At 43.2% G+C, this 17,315-nt stretch overlaps 1 protein-coding gene across 6 annotated transcripts in view; it reads right to left on the bottom strand.

The window, feature by feature from the left end:
- Positions 1–17,315, bottom strand: part of Gng12 (G protein subunit gamma 12) — a 117,027-nt gene that overhangs the window by 86,723 nt on the left and 12,989 nt on the right. For all 6 annotated transcript variants that reach the window (XM_021188807.2, XM_021188805.2, XM_029535710.1 and 3 more), the window contains exon 2: positions 12,541–12,595. The gene's annotated coding sequence lies outside the window, so the exon portion shown is untranslated. The remainder of the gene's footprint in view (positions 1–12,540; positions 12,596–17,315) is intronic.

Raw genomic sequence — 17,315 nt, 5'->3', positions numbered from 1 at the left:
GTGCTCTTAACCACTGAGCCATCTCTCCAGCCCAGGTCTCTATTTTCTAGACAGTCATTGCAGAAGGCCACACTGCTGCTGGCTGAGCATAACCAGTGGCTTAGATAAATGTGAAATCAAGATGCCAACTCAAGTGAAAACAGCACACAAATAAAACTGCACACCATGATCTAAGGAGCCCAAGTAGAGGTTGGTGGCCTGTGCAGAAAAGTCTCTTTTTGAGTCCTGAATTTTGGAAAATTCCTCCAAATCGATTTTACTCAAATAATTCCCAGTTAAACTTTCCACACTTTATCAGAAGAGGTTTGAACCTTGAAATTGGGTGGGGCAATGAAAAAAAATCAGTCCAGCTCCAGGGCTACCTATAGGGGGCATATACCATGTATGTGCACACACCACTAACTAGAAAGCATTAACCTCAGGGTTATGGCTACCAGCTGACTCCCCCCAGATGTTCCCTGACCTCAATGTCTTTCATCTTTACATTTCAGTCTCCAGTTTCACCTTCATATAAAGAAGCTGAGCACATGGTACTGGTGCTTCCAGTGGGGTGAGCTGACTTGGACTTAAGGGCTCTTGTCATTAACTTCCATCAGCTGTGGCTTGCAGGTGCAGGTAGGAGGACACTAGTTAGGACAAAAGTCACTGTTCTTCCTGAAAAAACCAAGGCACAAAAGGAGCCTCTTTCTTTTGTGGTACTAGGGATAAAAACAAGGTTTGAACAGTGGGCTTAATACAGGGAAGAAAAACAATCCTCGTTTTCTCAATAGTCAACCGAGATGTCTGCAACCAAATGTGTTTGGGTCTTCTTGTATGCACCAGCAAGCAAGCTGGATCAGAGCCAGATGTCCTTCAAATTGACTTAACCCTGATACTGTCTATCTGGGTAAAGCATTTTATCCCATACTTAAGACACATTCCCTAAGACTTCAGGCTCCAGGCAAAAAGCCCTGGTACTTTTTACCCACACTTCTGACTGAATGTCCAGAAACAGGCTTTGCAGACCCCCCCCTTCTGTTCATTGATTTGTTAGAGCAGTTCACAGAACTCAGAGAACACTCCTGGTCTATTTAAGAGGAGGATATTAAAGAGGACATAGATGAAGACCAGATGAAGGGATGGATAGCTACAACAGAGCATGTGGAAAGAGATAAGGAACTATCGTGCATCAGCTTCCAGGAACTACCAGGAAGCTCTCCAAACACGACTCTTCCCAGTTTTTACGGAGGCTTAATTACATAAGCATGGCTGGCCGAGTAAAGTCACCAGTTGCCATAACCTTTTCCCTCCCAAAAGTTTGGTGTGTTGGGACTTCTACCACAGACATCTGCTCTTGCTGTAGTGTTCTGTTCTGTTGTTTTATTTAGTTAACCCTCATCCTGAAGCTACCTAAGGGCTGCCTACCATACCTTATCTCATATCATACTAAGCACTCTTCTAACTCAATGCTGACCACTTGTTATTGGATAAGGACTTGGGACTCATTCCTGAGAAGGAATACTTCTCTCACTCTCAGGATTCCTTATTTGCCTATAGTATTTGTCTATGAGTGGGACCCCAGGAGAATCATTGTAGGAATTTTATGAAACATTTTTAAACTTCCCAATTTCAGTTTCTTATATGCTAACCGTTCTATGTCAACAGATAAAGCTAAATAAAAACCCACAGGATTCTCAATTTTTAAAAGTGTCAGAAGGTTTGAGAGACCAAAACATTAAAGAACCTACTTACTGTTTTATTATCCAGTCTCAAAAACAAAACAAGAAGTTGCAACCCATGGCTCTTCTAATGCTATCCAACTATGAGCATCATCACTGTGGCTATGAGCATCACTGTGGCTGGGACAGTGGTGCTAACACCTCGGTCCAAAGGCAGACAGGCCAGAAAACACTATAGGATCCTACTTAGTGCTGTGCTGTCCATAGTCAAGCCTGCGGCACACCAGAGATGCAAAATAGAGAGGTCACTACGGAAATCAATAAAAAACAATGTGGCTAGTTCAGCATGCAACTAGATCAGAGTGTTTCCCAAGACACCAGGCTCGATGGTCAGGAAAAGAGCTTTACTGTGTTACATGGTAGATTAAAAAGGTATGTTTTGAAATGAGGCTTAGTTAAGTAACTTTCACTGCATCAAGGACATCCTTAAGTAACATTTTTTTTCTCACTCTGAGCATAAAGTTGTAAGGCATGTGACTTCTGCCTTGATTAATAATTAAGCAATAGAAGTTTGTTACATGTCTTTTGCAGCATATTCCAAATGTCAACAAAGTGAAAATACCAAGAAATATCTTCATATTATTATAGAAACACATCTCACCTTGTTGCTCTCTGAAAGAATCTGAGACGACTCAGTGTTTGTGGATCACCCTTGGTAAAACCCCTGCTTTTTAAAGGGTTTAACAAGAATGGCTGAACTGCCACATAAATGTCATAATTCTATTCAATGACAAGTGTCCAGAAAGCTGTAATGAATAACAGAGCTTTCCAGTTCAGCCATCCAGAGGACATGAGATGGAGCTGGGAAGATGGCTCTGTTGCACAACAGTGCAAGCTTGACAACCTGCATTTAATCTCCAGAACCCACATAAAGGTGGGAGGGGAGAAGTGAGTCCACAGAGAACTTCCAGCATCCATACTAGGGCTGTGACACATGTCCACACGCAGAAGAAGAAAAAAGAACCTATACTGTATTTTGTAAGGAACAGAAGTCTAGAAGAAGCTGAAACAAATGATTAGCAAGATGCAAGGAGTTTCTTTGGCAAAGTAGAAGAAAACAGCTCTAAGGAACTAGCACCATGCACCAGGCAAAGAGTACTCCACAAGGCCCTCCAACGCAGTCCAGCAAGAAATCAAAGGTGAGCAAATGGCCAGTCTGGGAGCTCTGAACGCTCACATTGCTCACGCAGGACCAGCAGGAGAAAACATGCAGTAAATACCCACTAAATGAGCAGGTGAACAACTCAGAAATGAGCTCCCTCTTAGGTAGGTGGCAAAGACAAGAAGAAAGTCTAGGGCTGAACCCAGGCTTTCAAAGCCACGTTGTTTTCCATAAATCAGTGTCTTCAAAATGGTAAAAGAGCATGGCTGGGACAGATGTTAATTCAGGGAATGGCAGAAAACACAGCCAGGAGTGGGGGATGTTAATACCAGACTCTGTGAAGTGACAGGGTCACATTTGTGACCCATACAGAGGAAGGACGGGGGAGATCAATGTGTATCCCAGTTGCGTGTGCAAGCTGCTCGTGAGGCAGGGTGTTGGACAAAACTCACAGATTGTCCTTAACTCTAATCCCAAACTACATGAGTTTAGACAAGTTGCATGTCTGATTTGGTCCATACTTGCCTGCACGACAGAGTTTGGAGTGATAGTGGTACTAATTCCTCACAGATTTTGTGAGCATTTAATGAAATAATCCATGTGGGGAAAGGACTAAAGATCTTGGCTTAATAAATATTGCTTTTTAAAAAGAAAGAGAGGAAAAAGGAAGGAGGGGGAAACAGGAAAACGAGTGTGGGAAAGAAAGGAGAGGGAGAGGGAGAGGGAGAGGGAGAGGGAGAGGGAGAGAGAGAATATTTGTATATTTGCAGACTACTGGAGTGACTCCAGACAGTGTCAGAGAGAGCAGTTCAGCCTGCCCTGTTATGATTTCCTAACACAGTAAGAAGCTTCATGTCATTCCACGATTCCAGTCTGGGTGATCAGAAAAATGAGCTGAGCTGAAGGTGGCCACAGGGCATCCAGTCCAAGGTACCAAGGAAGCTAGTGCTGAGGCTGCAAAGGCTTTGAAAAGCATGCACACAGTGAAAAAGGAACGGCTAAGTCACAGAAGGACACAGATCACAAGGACAGACATGTGTGGGACACAGGACACTGACAATGAAGTCGGATGGAGAAATGAGAAGCAAGATGCTCAAGACATACCTGTAAAACCACTTAGCTCCCACACTCTGGCTGGCCAGGCATTTGTTTAGTTCCCACCCTACTTTCTATCCAGTCACTCCACTCTCTACCAAACAGGAAAGCCAATGCTTTTGTCACTGGACTTGGGCACATTATGCTCTTGCACTTCTTCTCTTGAACCAATGTTTCTTCCAAAGTGGCATACTAAGATCATATTATAAGCACGGCAAAATGGGCTGAGGAGATGACTAATCAGTGGGTACTACACAAGCATAAGGACTTGAACTCAGATCCCCAGCAGTCTTAGAACAAGCAGCTGTGGTGGGGTGCCTGAAAACCTAGTGCTAAAGGCAGGGACAGGAGGTTCTCCGGAGCCTGCTGGGCAGCAAGTCTTGCCAAATAGATTGAGACTTTGTCTCAAAAAATAGAGTGTACTGGCTGATTCTATGTCAACATGATACAAGCTAGAGTTACTGGAGAGAAGGGAACCTCAATTGAGAAAATACCTCCATAAGATTCTTAATTAGTGACTGATGCGGGAAGGACCAGCTCAGTGTAGGTGTTGCCTTCCCTGGGCTTTGGTCTATAAGACACACCAGGCTGAGGAGCCATGAAGAACAACTTGGTAAGCAGCACTCTTCCATGGCCTCTGCATCAGCACCTACCTCCAGATTGTTGCCCTGTTTGAGTTCCTGTCCTGACTTCCTTTGATGATAAACATTGCTATGGAAGTGTAAGCCAAATAAACTTTTCTCCCACGTTGCTTTGGGTTTATGTTTAACGACAGTAATAGTGACCATAAGTAGGATAGTGAATATCTGAGGAACACATCTAATATCAACCATTGGCCTACACACACACACACACACACACACACACACATACACACACACACATAGTGAGACAGAGAGAGACACAGACACACACAGAGAGAGACACAGAGAGACACACACAGAGACAGAGAGAGAGAGACACACACACACAGAGACAGAGAGAGACAGAGAGAGAGACACACACAGAGACAGAGAGAGACACAGACACACACACACACACACACACACACACACGAATACATTCACATATATAAACTCATATACACAAAGATTAATCAAACTGAAATGAGCAGTGTTACATTGTACCTTTGAAGGTCCAGGTCCCTCCTAGGCTGTAGGATAGCTCTGCTCCAGGCAGCCCTCCCACCCAGCCACATCCTCCCCTCTGCCCCAGTCTAGGTAGTGCTAACATATTTCCCATAGTTCCCGCTATGTGTGTCCTTAGGTGTGGCCCAGTTCTATAGCTCAGATGCTCAACCAGCCAGTTCTGAATGGGCGAGTGAGCCCTGGAGGCACATGGAAGAGGCATACCAGGCAGGACAGGCATTGACATTTAAGTCACTGAACTCAGATTTCTTTAATTTTTCTCCTCGTATAATAATGACAATAAGTTGAAAGTACAGATCTAGGGAGGGTGACATGGGGAAGGTGGGAGAGCATCCGGAAGGAGCTGGAGCGCGGCTGAAGCAGCAGTCCTCTGTACTCTGTGTGCAAGCGCCCGGAGGCAGCACACTCACTGCACTCAGCCCGAGGGAAGTGCTTCAGAGTCCCATCTACTTTATCATAAACAAGTTTCCAGAAGGAAAAACAAAAGGTGCAAGTGTGGTAACAATTCTGCAAGGCCAACTGACTGAACTTCCTGACTCTGGAGAGTTACGTGATGCAGACCAGGCTGAAACCACCTTGTCCTATTTTCACTGCCCCAGAAACCCACTCATAGCCCATCCCTGTGTCCAATCCTTGCGACTATGAAAACTTTTCTTAGCAGACCACTAGCCTCTACCTAATGATGTCATCATAGCCCCTGGAACCTCCACAAGGGTCCCCCACTTAGCTATAACCACCCCTCTACACACAGTGTATGTTCATGATGCTGTGTAACAAAGCCCCGACAAAAGCGGCATAAGGGAGAAGTGGGTATTTCGGCCCATGGTTCAAGGCTGTGGTTCACCTTGACCAGAGTCCAGGTGCAGAAGCATCTGAAACAATTGCTCACATCCAGTCCACCAGCACAAAACCATGAGCCTACCTACTCTACCTGACATTCCCAAAAGCATGCAGCCCAGCCAACAGTGTGAGAAACCCAGCGTGGCCTAAAAAATCTAGGAAATTCCCATCTGCAATCCATAAACCAACCCAACCCATACACTCCTTTGCTAAGATGGAGCAACCCCAATCTGTGATTTTTTTTTTTTTAGGAGAAAATGGGAAATAGAAAGGGTGTGAGCAACTCTGTGTGTGTGTGTGTGTGTGTGTGTGTGTGTGTCTGCCTGCTGTGAACTGAACATAGGTCCTCTGCAAGACCAATAAAATGGCCTTAGCCAGTGAACATCTCTCTAGCTGCAATGATAATTTTATAATGTGTCATTTGTATCTAATATGCAGGAAAATTAAATCTGTCACTAAAATGTCTAAACCTTACTAACAAAATCTTTGACAACGTCATTTTAGTATTTTTAACTTAATGTGTGCTAAAATTACTACTACTGACAGGATTAAATTAAGCCATGACATGTATGCCTGTGAATATAAACTCCTCAGGATTAGTCGTGGACTTGTGACTATGGCTTTCATGTGTGGAAGCTATGGCTTTGTTACTGTTCTCTCTCTTTGTGCCATGCCTCGCCCCTCCCCTGCCCACTGCTTCTTTCCAAAAATCTGCTATTCCAGGTCCTCAGTCAGGCCAAGCCAAAGCAGGAATTAACTGTTAAATTTGGGACAGAAGTTAAAAGCCAATGATATTCAAAGACTTTCCTCCCACCAGGCCTAAGAGACATAGACACTGAGATGCTCACTCTCAGCTCTTTGAACTCCTAGTGGAATGGTTTGGATCTGGCATTCTTTAATGTTAATTATGGAAACTGAGGCTAAAAAAACAAAAATTATTGCAGGTTCAGAAGAGAGATAACACAGTACATTTAAAGGATGATTGAATTACTAAAATATGCTTTAATTATTTCTCAAAAAATGTTTAAACTTTTAAAATCAATTAAGAAAATAAAAAGATGAGCCGGATGTGGTGGCGCATGCCTTTAATCCCAGCACTTGGGAGGCAGAGGTGGGCGGATTTCTGAGTTCAAGGCCAGCCTGGTCTACAAAGTGAGTTCCAGGACAGCCAGGGCTATACAGAGAAACCCTGTCTCGGAAAAAAACAAACAAACAAAAAAACAAAAACAAAAAACCAAAGACTAAGGGCCTTGGTAGAACAAGCCTGCATAGCTTCTGTACTTTACCCCATATAAAATATATACATATTTGTTTAGTGCTGAGAGCTCTGGTTTTGTTACTGGGAAGACATATGCAGTAGCCAATCAACACTAATTCAATGATTATAATAGAGAAAACGATTTGTTACAAATAATGTTGTTAAATTAGAAAACAAAGTTATCAAGATAAAAACAGTATTATTCACAAAAAGGCTGATGTTTGTGTCAGGAAATATTCTTGTGATATAATTATAATTATTCTTGTGATATAATAGGCTTCTGACTGATAAAACATGATAACATGTTTGGTTTTCAGCAGTAAAGGCACTTAGAAAAACCCAATATGTACAAAAACTCCGTCAACTGGAAATAAACATCCTCTGATCGACCAAGACTGTCTATAAAGTTCCCACAGCGAGCCGTGTAGAGTGAATGCCCTAATCCCAACAGTTGGGGAACCAGTAGAAGGGTTGGCACACTTCAAGGCAACCCTAAGCCACAGAGAGCTCCAAGTCAGAATGGGCCAGGACTGTGAGACCCCATCTCACCAAGACAAAACCAAAACACCTCCCCTAAAAATCTCCAAAAACAAAAGCAAAGACACCTCAAAAACTGCAGTTAACAGAACGTTTAGTGGTGTCAAACACATTTTAAACAGAAATTAGAAAAGGTCAGTATGCCCTCTCCCCATGGCTTTTCTTCTCTTTACTCCAGAAAGATCTCATTTGTGGTTGGTTTTGTGTGTGTGTGTGTGTGTGTGTGTGTGTGTGTGTGTGCAGGGTCGATGGATGCAGAGGAAGATGTCAGATTGCCCAGAGCTAGACTCACAGACAGCTGGTGCTGGGCACGGAGCTCAGGTTCTCTAAGAGAGTTCTTAACTTGTGAGCTGTCTCTCTAGCTCATCCCCTCTCTTTTTATTTTTCTTTCTTGTCTCTTCTCTTTCATTTACATCTACTGTTTTCCTCTCATAGTCCCCTTTCTATTTCTACATCCTACATAGGTATGAGTATATATGTTTATATATAAACTTAAATCTAGAGTCTACATATGAGAACACATGCAAAATCTGTCTTTCTGAATCTGGCTTCTTTCAATTCTTTTGAGCAAGATCAAATTCTACCAGATATACATACATACATACATACAAACAAAATACTTTTTAAATCCATCCATCTGATGATAAACTGCCACTACTTTCAACATTGTATTCAAAGGGCTAATGTAACCAGAAAAGACAAATAAAAAATAAACAAGAATCTATGAGATACAGAGATGCTTACCACCAAGGCTGGCAGGCTAAGTCTGATCCCAAGAACAAATACGGGAGAGAGAACAAACTGACTCCCCAGAATTGTCCTCTGACCTTCAAGTGTAAGCCGTGTGTGTGTGTGTGTGTGTGTGTGTGTGTGTGTGTGTGTGTGTACCCACGTGCACAAGCATTCATACACATATACACACACAAACACATACATACATAAATGGTGAAAAAATAAAGCTTTGTTTATAGGTGACATGATCATCTATAAATCTGAAAAATTAACAAAAGTTGTCTCCAGTCAAGTAAGTGATCAAAGGAAGGTTGCCAGATACAAGCCAACTTCTTTTATTTTATCTATCTATCTATCTATCTATCTATCTATCTATCTATCTATCTATGCACAATGATCATGTTGAATTTCAAATTAAAATTATATTAGCACCTCCCCAAATGAAATGTTGAGCTATAAACACTACGTAAGAAAAACTACAAAAGTCTGATGAAATGAATCAAAGAACTGAATAAATGAACAGTCCATGCTCATAGAGAGAAAACTGCAGTGAACTTATAATTGCAATTCTTCTCAACTTGATCTTCACCATCCCCCAAATCTATAGTATTACTTTATTAATTAATAAACTCACTCTAAAGTGTACACAGAGAAGCAAAAGACCTGGAAAATCACTATTAAAGAACCACTTTGGAGGACTGAGGCTGACTGCAAGACTCAGAATGCTACAGTAATCAGATAGGATGGTCCTGGCAAAAGTGTAGTTAGAACAATGGAAAGAGGGTCAGAAACAGACTGTCATCAATACCGTCTGCTAAGCTTTGACAAAAAAGTAAAAAAGGCAATGGTATGAAGAATCTTCTCATCAACAGCATTAAAGACCAAAGCAGAGACACACTCACAGCCTTCACCAGGATGCAAGACTGATGATCCAGTGGTAAACCTAAAACCCAGAAGCTGCTCCAGGAGCTCGTGGGAATGCTTGGGTAGTAACGGTTATCGCCAACTGAGACCCTGACAGAATCTGAGATGACCTGGGAGACGGAGCTCTGGGCATATCTGTGGGGAATTATCTCCTGTCCTGATTGAGTTCATTTTAATGGGAAGCCCTGCTCCCTGTAGAACGCACCATGTCCTGGGGTGGGATCTGGACAGTTCACGCTCTCCACATGCATTCATTGCTCTATGTTCCAAATTCTGGGAGTGATGTGATCAGCAGCTTCGAGTTCCTGCCATCGAGACCTCTCCAGCACAGCAGCAGGAAAATAAACGATGACTGGGGTCGGGGGTGGGGTGGGAGGGTGGGGGTGGAGGGGAAGGGGGGTTCGAGGCAGCATGGCTTCTCAGAAATAACTGAAAGGTGATCCAGTCAAAGAGAACCAATGTGCTTCCTTCCCTTCATTAAAATGAAAAGGAAAACAAAAACCTTCTGCTCTGTTAAAGACCATGCCATGAGAATGGAAAGAGAAACCACAGGCAGAATGAAAAGAAACTTCTGATAAAGACTTATTATCAAAAAGAGGGGAAAAAAAATCCTTAAAAAATCAGCAGTAAGCCGTACAACACTTACCTGTGGGTCCAATGCCATGGTCCTCAAGCACTTGCATACTTTCAACAACAAGAAAACAACCAGTCTGATATACTGCACATCTACTAGAACGGCCCAAACCCACACTACCAATAACAAAGGCTGATGAGGATACAGGGCCACAGGCGCTAACGATGGATGTGCAAAGAGGCCCAGACACTTTGCTAACTTCTCCCCAAAGCAAATGCAGTTCTACCACACAATCCAGTAAGTGTGTCCTCTGGTGTTTACTCAAATGAACTGAGACTTTCTGGTCAGACAAAAATGTGCATATGGATGTCTATATAGTGTGTCCGTAATTGCCAAACCTTTAGCAGGTGATAAATATCCAGTGCATATTACTTAACAGAATAAACCATTTTGAAAGGTTATACATTATAGCAATCTCAAGTGGTGGACACTCTCGAAAAGCTAAACTACTGAGACAGTAGAAACGTTAGTGGTTGCTGGGGTCAGCGCTGAGGGAGGATGGACACAAGAGAACAGAGTGCTTCCAGGGCTATGCAACTGTTGTGTAGAACACTACAGTAGTGAATACAGGTTACAGAGTTTTCAAAACCTATAGAAAATAGGACACAAAGAGTGAACCCTAACGTCTTTGTCACTGAGATACACACTACAACTTTTGGTGGTACCATTGAAAAAAATTCAAAAGCTCACCATACCCATAAACCATAAAACAAAGCAGAGTCTGGTATAATAAAGTAATATTCCTGGGGTACCCAGGGGCATCAATAGCTATACCACTTCACAATGACCAACAGTCTCGGGTCCCCACAGAGGCTGTTTCAGTTACGTTACCTTCTGCTTAGAGCAAACCTTTCAAAAGTACTAGTGTAGCTACTTCCCTGGATCCAGCTTGTTGCTGCTGCTGCAGAGGAAGCTGTCTTGTCAAAACTGAATGGCACATCCCTGAAGCAAATGGAATCTACTGACTGATGCTCTGCCCTACCAGCTAAAATTCCTGTCTTAGAATATAAGTCGGAGAGCTACTCTGGCCATATCAACATTGACACCTGAGAGAGTTTTACTTGCTGAAGAAAACTAGGAACCAAATACTGAAATTGAGACTTAGCACTGCTAAAGATCAAAAAGCCAGAGTGAAAAGGGAAGAGAGAACCTTAATTGAGAAAACGCCCCCAGCCGAATGGCCTGTCAGCAAGCCTGTGGAGGCATTTTCTTGATTAACAATTAATATGGGAAGTTGTAGCTCACTGTGGTTTGGGATGTTGTAAGAAAGCAGGTTGAAAAAAAACCATATGAGGAACACACCAGTAAGCAGCACCCCCATGGCCTCTGCATCTGTTCCTGTCTCCAGGTTCCTGCCCTGAGTTCCCACCCTGACTTCCCTCGATGATGGGCTATAAAGGCTATAATCTGAAATAAACCCTTTCTTCCTCAATCTGCTTTTGGTCATGGTGTTTGATCACAGCACTAGAAGCCCTATCCAAGGCCAAGAGAAGGGCACCTGCTTTGGTTTCTGAGATGAAGCAGCTCAGGTGACAGACAGGTTAGAGAAGGCCTACCTCAGCCAGGTTAGCCTAAACTCACTGCCTTCCCAGCCCATGCTTCACAGGAGCGGAGAGCTTTGAGTCTCTGGTCTCACAATGACAATTATCTGGAAACGTCGAGTTCATCCAACTACACTGTCTTAGAGAGTAGAAAACCTATCCATAACTAGTACGCAAACCGAAATGCTTCCAGACACAACAGAATATTTTTGAAAAGAAAATAAAGAAGCTTGTGAAGAAAGCTCCTCCCATGACTTTGAAAGCTCAAGCTTCTCCCAACACGTCTGGGAGGGACAGGATAGGTGTTAAGGTCAGCTGAGAGATGAGGACACAGAGGCACAGACATGTCATTATAAGTAGAAAGCAGGTCTAATAAAAAAGCATCCAACAAGGGGGCCCCAGAGAGCCCTAGTCCAGCCTCACTGGGCAAGAGATACTGTTTGAAAGGGGAGAAGGCTACAACTCATTCCTTCTTGACGCCCAAATGGACATAATTATATACATTTAAATTTTAAATTGGGCAAGAGAAAGCAACACAGTCAACATCTTAGTAACACTCAAGAGCCATGTATGACGACGGGTCCCACACGAGGCAGAACGGACAGTTCAAGGCTGCAGAGCGCCCTTCTACACAGATGCGGCAGCCTGTACCGTGTGAGACAAGGCTGTAGTTGCTGTCGCCTGCTGCTGGACTGGGTGTCCTGGAGCTTCTTCCAAGCAGGTCTATGAATGTGGGCAAAACTGAGCCTCCTCCACTTTTCTTCATAAAAATGTTTTTCTGCAGTAACACCCTAGAATTCTGCTCACAAATGGGAGGCTATTCAATCTACCTGTCCTGCCCATGTTGACCCTTCATCAACTCAGACCAAGGGAAGAACATCATTGGATACTTAGTACTTCCTGTTGGATACTTAGTACTTCCTGGAGGATCAGTCACTAAGTCCAAGTCCAATAGCATGCTTTAAGTATATCCAAGTTAACATATGAAAGTCATAAAAAGACTTTACTCACCAGAAAAGCCAGCTGGAAACGGAGATGCTCACCCCAACGTCCTTCCCATATGAACCTACAGAAGGAAAAGTTTGCAATTTAGGAACGAAATTCTTGTTTCTCCAGAATGAGTCTTGTTTCTTTCTACTACAGAAGTGGCATGGTTATGAGATATAAGTATGAATGAATGCCTAAGCATAGAAGGCCCTTTTAAACAGACATTGCATCATTTCTTTCTAGCATAGAGCTCTGACAGTTTTCCTTCTAGCCTTTATCTCCACCCATGGAAAACATCTCATGCAAACTGACCACCTCTTGGAAGATGAATATGAGAGCATGGTGGTTTGACTGAGAATGGCCCCCACAGGCTCTTATGTTTGAATGCTTGGTCCCCACTTGATGGAACTGTTTGGGATGGATTAGGAGGTACAGTCTTTGTTAGAGAAGATGTATCACTGAGAGTGGCCTTTGAGGTTTAAAAATCCCACATCTAAGGTGTTAACTTCAGCTGATAAATGAGGAAACCAAGGCACAGACAGGTCATTATGATTACAAAAGCCATGTAATTTCAGGAGCCAGGAGAGATAATGGAAGGGAAGGAGAATGGATGCTAAAGTTGCCTGCCCCCCTCTGCCTGCTCTCTGTGGATCAGGATGTAAAACCCTTGGCTACTGCTCCTGCAACATGCTGTCTCCTTTCTACCCTGATGATCATGGATCAACCCTCTAAAATGTTAAGCTCCCAACTAAGTACTTTCTTCTGTAAGTTACCTTGGTCGTGATGTCTCCTCACAGCAATAGAACAGTAAATAAGACAGAGGGTGTTTTAAGAGGTAAATAGTGGCTTATGCCTCTAATACCAGGTCTTGGGAAGTCGAAGCAGGAGGACTGCTATGATTTTGAGGTTAGCCTGGCCAACACAGTGAGTTCTAGGCCAGCATGGGTTAAAGTGGTTTGGTGATCTCACTCTACTCTACTGGGGAAATTCAAAAGCAATGTTCCATGCCAATGATAACAAAAACCCCAAATCACTGCACCACAGGGAATTATTTATCCTGGGAGCATTCACAGAAGGCGGGACTGTGGCAATTTTAGCATCCTCCCTTCCCCCCACTGTCTCTCCTGGCTCCAGCAATTACATTAATTAAGCTTTAGTTAATTAAAATGGCAATAGGAAGTGCCAAATACAGTCAGTCATAAACACACTGATAATTAACTCACACCTCACCGGAAGTCATTTCTATTTTGCCGTAGAGGACACCTAGACATGGAAAGCTTAAGTAACTTCTTCAAGGTCACACAAGTTGAGGGTGGCAGGGCTGAGATTTACAAGCTATCTATCAGGCTTCTGCATGCCAACATGCAAAACCCCTTTCCAATACTGAGAATAGATATTTCAAAAATCATTACAAAACATTTCGGTGACATACAACCAAAGAGAAAAAAAGGATTGTGCCTGCTTAGCAAACAGCTTCCAGGTTTGTCCCAATACCCTTCCAGACTGCCATTTTTGAATCTTTTCTTTTGAGTTCTGGAGAACACCAAACTTTTAATTCTTTCCCAATATTTACTCTTAAACCCCTTTGGCAGTGTTTTCTGGTAAAATAACAACAACAACAACAAAAAACCCAAACAAACAAAAAAACAAGACAGAATAAGTCTTTGACTTCAACGTAACAGTCAATTAAAAACATATTATCCACCAACGAAACTTCAACTACAGGTGGATTCTTAGCAAGGATACCTTACAGGGAACAGAGACCAAGTGGGTCCTGGCGACTGCAGCCCATGAAGTTGTTAGGATGGTAGGCTCTTAGGATGCTGAACCTGCTGCCTCTTCCCTGGCCTTTACCCTGTAGATGCTGGCTCTGCTGAGCCTCAAGCTTTAGGAAGCTGGAAATACTTTTTGTGTTTTATATACTTCAGAGAACAGTCTTGTGACCAATAAAAGACAGAGTCTTTCAAAGGTACAAAAAAAAAAAAAAAAAAGAACTGATAATCATCAACAACAATAAAATACCAACACAAAAAGCCTGAGCTAGTAGGCTTGTCCATATGTGCATCCTTGGACAAGCCAGTGTGCCTCTCATAGCTTGTAAAATTAATTACAAGTTCTTTAGAAGGTTTCAATACCTGGTCAAGTGTAGGCACATGGATGGAGTCCTTGGATTGGAAAGGCCAAGGCAAGAAAATCAATAGCTTAATACCAGCTTGGACTACAAAGTCAGTTCCGGACCAGCCTGGGCTACAGAGGCAGAGCTGCCCAAAACAAAACAACAAAAACAAAACAACCCCGAAACAAAAAGAGACAAACAAAGGAATAAAAACAAGGAAGAGAGGGAGACTGGGAGGGCAGATACAATAAACAGTTTCTCTTCATCAAATGTCATAAACATTTCAAGACCAAGTTGTATCCTTTAGATTTTGTTTTTAATATTTAACAGGTTTGTGAGCATAAATTTCTCAAGGGATGCCTACTTTCAGGTTCTTTTGGAACATTCTTGCTCTCCAGAGAGAGAGAGAAACACATATGGATTAGAAATTCAAGACAAGCAAAACCTTTGTTAAAAAAAGAAAAGAAAAGAGAAGAAAAGAAAAGAAAAGAAAAGAAAAGAAAAGAAAAGAAAAGAAAAGAAAAGAAAAGAAAAAAGTGACCCTGTTTGGCCTTGAACCTAGAACTGCAGATTTCATGTGAACTCAAATAGTCCACATGCCTTTCCTGAAAGTCACAGATAAATTAAATGTGTTGGACATGAAGTTCATGTTAAGCATGAAAACAATTTCTCATAAAAACTGGAAGTCCACATGGCCTTCAAAGAACAGTTTGCTTCTACACTCCACATTATAGCATAAATTGGAGTGGTCAAGAATATTAACACCCTGTCTTCTCTCTGGAAACACACTTCCTGACCTGCCTCAAAGCCTCAGCCGATGGCACTCCGAACTGTGGGCCTCACCTGTGCTGAGCTGTGGTGTGTGGAAATGGGAGCAGAGACAGCCTTCCTCTGAGGGCATTCTGTTTTGTTTCTATACAAGAGGGTGCAGTAACAATTTAAATGTGGAAGTTTCTGGTTTGACCCTGCCCCCTTTAATGGGTGGATTACACAAGGCCTGACAAATTTCAAGGAAGGGGCTTGCATGGATCTGTGCTCAAAGGCTCCTCAGAGACCTCATATGTAGATGAGAAAACCAAATGGAATTCCTGCCTCTTGAGCAGCCAGGGACTGATTCTGCCCTGCCAGAGCCTCCATCTGGCTACCCTACAAGGTTCTTACACTGAACCTCGTTTGAGCTCTACAGGGGCACTGCCTTTGGATCACACCCAGAAAGGCTGACTCCACAGGTCTGGGTGCGGTTGGGTGTCATGATTTTTCAGTCACTCCCAGTTGATGCTGCCACATTGACAAGCGTGGGACCCACACCCTGGGAACTTCTGCTTCAGGAAAGCTGTTGGATCCTATTCCCTGAGCACGGCTTTCTAACTAAACAACACACTTAAAGGGACACGATGACGACGTCAAACACTCTTCAACTTTTTCAAGTCAGGAGGGTTAAGGTCAGAGCCTTCCTGTGTGCTCAGCCCTCCCCTCTGCCTGCCTACACAATAAAGAAAGATTACAACACAAGGCGAGTGAGTAAGCAGAGTGCATGCTTCCCAGCAGAAGGTAAAAGGGAATGCTCTGAGAGGGCAGAAGGCTTGTGTACCAAGAAGTAGTCTGTGGCAGACTCCACTGCCCTTTGGACTTCTCCACATGGCTTTCCATCCCCGAGCTCCACCTGGCTCCTCCTCCTTGACCCTAGTTAGGTACAAGTCGTTTACTCTCAGGGACCAGGCCTCTTCTCCCTTCCTCCACTCTCTGGCAGCTACAGCTGGTTGCTCTTCCCAGCCTCTCCCTCCGTTTCCAGGTGGACCTTCATACTCATAAATACCTTCAGGGCAGCCAGGAGGATGCTGGGTGGGGTGTCCCCTAGGGTTCTCCCTTAGGCTGGGCTCTGGCTCACTCAACCTTCCCATGCCTGGTTGAAGCCAGGTGACAGATAACGAGGGGCTGAGCTTGGCCAGCACCTGCAAAGCTCTCAGGTCTTGGGGTTGAGTTCACAAGAAAATATAAAGCCAGGAAAGCAAGGGGCACAGGCTTCTAATCCTATCTTTGCCATTCATCTGCCATCTTAAATGACTCTGGGCAAATATCAGAAACTATCTAGAAGAACCTCAGTTTCCCTATCTGATTCTTCTTGAAGCTTCTGAAAACTATCAAATTATCAGTTCCTTAAGTCAGTACGTCTCAAAACATAGACTTATATATATTAACATAACTGTCATACTATGAATGAAAATATGCCACTGAGACCCAATATATTGAGAAGACAAAACATACAGGCAAAACTATCTAGTCCAATGTAATCATTAGTGTACTGGTCGACTAGCTTGTCACAGTAAACACAGACAAGAAAAAATATTAATGTGCCCAGATTAAAGTACAGAGAACAAAATCACACTGAGCAATTTATAAACTCTGAAGTCAGGCACTTTTCGACACAGATGCACTCGAGCGCCTCGGGACAATCTTGAGAGAGGCAGAAGCTATTAGCCTTGGGTCACAAAGGAAAGGTCTCAGACTTTGGGAGGAAGTCATTCAACCACATGGCTGGAGTATTACAGCTAGGCTTCAGCCACTGTCTTGACATAAGACATGGACCTCTGTCTTCTGTCACACTGCCTCTGTCTTACCTGTGAAACCATTCCTGACTCCTCCTAGCCCTTCTCAGACAGACTCAGTCTCCCAACACCGTCCT

The sequence above is a fragment of the Mus pahari genome, chromosome 2 (genome assembly GCF_900095145.1).
Source record: "Mus pahari chromosome 2, PAHARI_EIJ_v1.1, whole genome shotgun sequence".
Lineage (NCBI taxonomy): Eukaryota > Metazoa > Chordata > Mammalia > Rodentia > Muridae > Mus > Mus pahari.
This window is presented reverse-complemented; position numbering and strand designations above follow the sequence as displayed.